Here is a 6185-nt window from a genome sequence, read left to right on the forward strand (position 1 = left end):
CAATTATAAATGCGTTTTCTGGCCGCTGGCGCAAATTAAGGAGAATATATTAGTAGCCTACATTTTGTGTACAGTGTGTGCAGCATGTTACATAACTTACTGTAAATGAAATAGTCACCTACAACACTGACAATGACAAATCCCAGAAGATGTAAAGAAAAGGTTTTTCATTTTTTCAGCAGATTATTTAACTATTTTAATTGTGACAACCAAGACAACCAAGTGGTACATTTAAAGTTAATAATTAAAAAAGAAGAAAGGATTTCTCAGAAAGTAGCAAGAAAATGATTTATTTGGCCAAATCTTTAACATCTATACAATTCTACAGTGATTCTTCAAATACTTTCCCCGTTTAACTGTGGGTATAATTGAGGGATTGTGTGCAGTGCACAAGAAAACTGTATATTGCCCATATGTGGCCAACCAAGCCAATAATGTGAAAACCATGCAGATGCATTTCACGCCTGGAGAAGAAATGCTGGTTTCACCCAGCACAGCGGTTGCAACACGCCCAGAGAGCTGACAGGGACAGGTTTGTTTAACCCTACTGACAAGAGAGATCATAAAAAGCAGTGCACAATCAGGCCACAAATCTTATCCTACCAGCCACATCCCTTTGGTTACTGATAAAATGGTTTGCCCTAAAATAAATTAAAGAAAAGAAAAGCAAAGCAGACAGAAGTGGGTAGGGGGCTAGGGGTGTGAGGGGTGGGTTGTGCATCCATGTGAGTGTTACTATAACAGTGTGAGGGACTTGGTTGAATTTAATCAGTTTACAGTCATGCACATCAGGTGTATGTTTGTCACTGGCCTATTTCCCTTTGGAGAGCTGGGTAGAGGTTTGCGCAACACTGGACAAATAGGTTTTTTGGTCTTCTTAAGAAATACCAAATTTCTCTTTTTTTAAATTTATTAATGTGCAAAACAATTTTGCATTCACATATGCTCAATTATTTGTTCTACACCATCATTTTTTTTAGCAGTAGTGGTCTTAGCTTATAGGGCCATATGCAGAAGGTGGTTAGGAGGCCCCTTAATGGCTTGTCCATCAACACATGTTATCAGATGATATTACAAGCATGCAATGAATACTGGCAGGAGGACACAATAATTTGTTTTATTGTACTGCATAAACCCTTGTAATCCTTGAAGAGGATGACTTGATCATCATCAGAGCCACAGTTAAAAAGTCATCTTGGTCTCTCTCTCTCTATATATATACATTTTTAAAATACAGGCTTGGGTATGGTGCCATAGCCTCTAATAACAGACCACTTGGAGTGGCTGGCTGCTTTTATTTTCTGTCACCAAAGTCATTATATGTGACCTAATTAAAGAGTTCTCTTACAAAATTACATTTGGTCAAGTCTGGTCCATGTCCTACAGGGCTGTCTGGATATCACATACTTGTGTGATTACATGGGAGATTATCGGATTATAATCCAGGTGAAGGTTGTTAAATGGTATTTCATAATTCTGAAAATGTTGGGACTTTGCTACTCCTGTGTGTCATCTGCTATCTTACTGACCCTGAACACAGAAGTCCTAGCTTAAAAAAGTAATTAACAAGAAATCAATTTTTTTAAAAAGATTTAGTCTTTTGTCTTAATTGTTTCAGAGTAATTGTACAGAGCAAGGAGCTTTGTGTTTATTAAAGTATATTCTCTCTCTGTCTCTCACTCTCACGCACGCACGCATGCACACACACACAGGGACACACACATGCAATTCACCACATACACACATGTAAACACACACTCGTTTCGCCACACATTATACACTCTGAAATCACAGAATATGTTTTAGAAACAGATTAAATTGACCTTTAAGGAGTGCTGAGAATTGATTGTGAGTCACAAGAACCTGGAGTGATAATGAAGCTTGGAAAAGTCAACACTGAAGACCAACAATGGCAGTATATGTCAATATGTGGTCAAATGCAAATGCACAGCACTTGCTCAGTCCTGTATGTAGACACCACAGGCATCAATTCTCCTCCTTTGCCTGTCAAATCTCAGGCTGGTTAGCATACTGGCAGTCTGGGTCAGTTTGCTACAGGGAAGCTCACCTAAGGTGTGGCTCATCTAAGTATGATGGGTCAGGCTGTTCATCGGTCCCATTGTGTACCAAGTTAGAGGGACAGTTTGCTATGACTAGTTTTTAAAATATTATTTCAGTTGTAATGTATTTCTATTGGCCCAGACAGGTTGTGCGATGAAGAATATTTTATACACTTACAGATGCTTCTTACAACCTCAGTCCAAAGTAATCTGTGCAGCAGTGATATGTTTCTAGAGGCTGTAGATACGAACAATTTTCAGTTTTTATATTGTTCCGGTGCTTCTCTCTTTGAACGTGGCGGTCTGTTGTTGCATGTGCCATAGGAAGAAGTTCCGACTAAAAATATGATTAAGTGTCGTTTTTAACAGTATTCACACAATATATTCACACACAACCTCTGCTAGCATTGCATGCCTGTACAAGCTGCTTTGGAGTAACCTGAACAAACCTACAAATGTCCCTATACTAGCCAGTGTAAAGCCAGCAGGTCCTCAGAGTCTTCAGTAAACATCCAACACAATCAAAAACTTAAATCTTTTTTTAAATACAGAAAGTCCCTTTGGATGACCTGCTGTATGAGAGTACACACATGGTACTTCACTGCTTCTTGTACACAGGAAAGGACGAAACCAGACTGGATAACCGTTTGAGTTTTTTCTGAATTTTTAATATTGTTTAAGTGAAAGGGTGATCATGAGTATCTCCAAAACCCTTGAGCCACCAATGAAATGGGGATCTGCCTGTCTATCACATGTGAGCGTCTTGTCAGACCAAATAACAGCGAAATAGAAGCAGATCTCCAGAAGGCCCCTGTGTCCCCAAAATCTAACAGCCGCCCAAGCCTGTACCTTCAGCTTTGAGCAGAGTCAGGGTGCAGATCAGTATATCTGTCTATGGATGTGATGTGCATTAACACAATCCCAACCCCAATCCTCAGGTTAAATGTAACCCTAATCCTGAGTGAAGATCATTGCACAGAATCATTCAGGTAATGCCCTCTGGGCAAATATGCTTTTATACTGATTTCCTGCCCTCAGTAACTAGTACACATCTGCTTGCATGCCTGCGGACCTAGACCTAGCCAAAGCGTCCAGATTCAATCACACTGGGCAGGGCACAGAGTTCTGTGGTCATTTCCATGGTAACTCTCATGGCACATTAGCCACAGCATGCTAACATGCCTGGCTGGGGTGGGGGGAATGGCATGCTGATAATTGTTCTGGACACAGGCAATTGCATTACAGCTCATCTGTGTAAGTTAAGCAAAGAAGATGGTGGGGAATAAAGAGGAGCCGTCCAGCCGTATAAATGCCGATGTTGAGGATTTCAGTGGTTGATAAACATATATGTCCTCCTCACATTCCATGTGGGAATATTCAGCTAACTTTGACAGCGCAAAATCAAAAACACCAGAGACAAGGCTCTCAGATGGACCTGGCTAGGGAGTGCAAAACTTGTTGTGAGCTTTGCAAAAACCCAAAATAGTTTTAGCCAGCTGTCTCCAAGAAAACAGCGCAATTCAGCAGCCAGAGGCCTTTTGTGTAATCTGTCAGAAAATCCCATTTCGAAATGTGTTTGCATTGTATATTCAGAATGAAAATGGACATGAAGGAAAACATAAGGTGACCATATGGTGTGTGCAAGGCATATGACTGAAATTCACTGGACCAGTGCAGACCTTCTCCGAATGGTGACAGTGAGGAGGGGAATCTCTTACCCATCCCTTCCAACAGGTGGCAGCACAGTAACATTTTCCTGTCATCACAGCCCTCAATGCAGTGAAAGATCCCTCTGCCTCAGCTCCCTCCATTGCTGGTGTTTTAAAGCAACTTAAATGAAAAAAATACATCACTTGTATTGTATAAAACATAATTAAATGATCAATTGAAAACACAAAATAAATATTCATGTGATTTTCAAGTTTTTTTTTTTTTTTACATTGGCCACAAGATGAGGCTATATCACTATGTTTAGATTATGTGAGTTGATAGCGTCCTTCAAGTTGGTCACACAGTGATGATACACATGGTTCAAGCATATAAAACAACAATGCAGTAAAGTACATAATCAAATGCAAAACCACCTGAATATCCATTATCAAAGTGTAGAATCATATACTTTTAAATCTGATACAAAACAAACTGCAGGCTATCATTAATACATAACGGCACAATATTTTTTTAAATGGTATTACAGACTGTTATGAATTGTCTACATGAGAGCTAACATTTAGATTTATTATCTAAATTTAATTGTATCTTATCACTATTGCCAATGCCATTAAGCAAGGCTGTGGAACACTATGCAAACATTAGGCACATAGAATACACATAAACTTGCACCCTATATTAAATTATTTTTCAATTATAAGCAGGGAAAGGAATTATGGATTATGCACATGGGTTATGTTTTTAGTCTAATAAATTAAAGGTTCACACTTCTATTCTGTGATGTGAAGTGTGAAAGTATAAAAAACTGAGAGCAAAGCTTACAAGTTTTAATCAGTCTATTTGTAAATCACATGCCTTTTTGTACCACACACCACATTTTTCACACTTAATGGTTTCAGATCTTTAGACAGATTATTAGACAAAGGAAAACTGAGTACACATTTTTAATGAAAAAGTTATCAAACACCCATACCACCCATTTAAAAAAGTAACTGCTCCCTTAGTTACTCAAAAAGTTGTTGAAATATAACAGTCTGGAAAGGGTTCTAAAGCCATTTCTAATGCTCTGTGATTCCTCCAAACCACAATGAGAGCCATTATACCCAATAGGAGAACACTTGGAACTGCGGTGTATCTTCCCAGGATTGGCTGCCCTGCTAAAATTTCTCCAAGGGCACAGCTCATCTTAATCAGGAAGTAACAAAAGATTGTGGGAAAAACTGCAGGCCTCTCTAGCCTCAGCTTAAAATCAGCGTTCATGACTTCACAATAAGAAAGATACGGTGCAAAAATGGGCAAAATAGTAAAAATGTGTTTTTTGATTACTCAGGTTTCCTTTGTCTAATATTACATTTTGTCTAAAGATCTGAAACCATTCAGTAGGACAAATATGCATTAATATCTAATATCTATGTAATATTAAATCTGGAAGGGGGCAAATACATTTTGCACGGCACTGTATTTGAGTCACATATACAAAATATAAGGTTGAGCTTACCACCGTTTCATTGATGAAATTAGCATTCCAAAATGCTTCTTTCAAATGCTTCAAAACACTACCTAGGCTGTGTTCTAGACAGCCACTTATCAGGGGAGAGCATGGCACAAATGGTGCTCACCAAGGTAAACCAAAAAATCTGATTTCTGGCTAGAATATCAAGATTTTTGGATGGGAAGGCATTAGAGGCATTGGCAGGGGCTCTTGTACAATGTCATTTTGATTATGCATGCCTTTCCTGGTATACCAGTGCACCTATGACTCTCAAAAAGAAGTTACAGACATCGCAAAACAAATTGGTACGGTTGATCCTTAAACTTCCATCTAGGACGCATCTCCTTCCAGCTCATTTTTTCAGCCTCAGATGGCTGAGAGTGGAAGAGAGAGTTCTGCAGATGAAATTGTGTCTAGCTCACAGGATTGTCTATAATGTTGTCCCAAAGTACCTGCGCAACTACTCTACCCGTACTAGGGAAAACCATAATACGCCACAAGAAGGAGCACAACTGATCTGGTTCTCTTTAGGTTCAAGAGCTGTATGGGGAAGGACACCTTCCTGTACTCAGCAGCCATTCTGTAGAATGGGCTACCAATGAGCATTAAGGTGATTAACTCTGTAGTTAGCTTTAAGTCCTCATTGAAAAAATGGCTGAGTGGCCGTCTGTCCTCTTAAATGAGCAGCATGGAACAGTATTTATTAGGTTGATGTTTTAGGTAAAGCACTTTATCTGCACTGTATATTGTTATGATTGTATGGACACATTTTGTTGTATATTGTATATTGTGATTGGAAGATTTGTGATTGAATATTTATTAGGATGATGGTCCAGGTATTTTTCAATCAAGGAATTTGGGACCACTACAGGCACTTTACCTGAACTGTATATTGGAATGCTTATGGATTAATATTGTTATACATTTGTATTGTGATTGATCTTTCTTTTTAAATTGAATGA

Source organism: Anguilla rostrata, chromosome 6, assembly GCF_018555375.3.
Source record: "Anguilla rostrata isolate EN2019 chromosome 6, ASM1855537v3, whole genome shotgun sequence".
Classification (NCBI taxonomy): domain Eukaryota; kingdom Metazoa; phylum Chordata; class Actinopteri; order Anguilliformes; family Anguillidae; genus Anguilla; species Anguilla rostrata.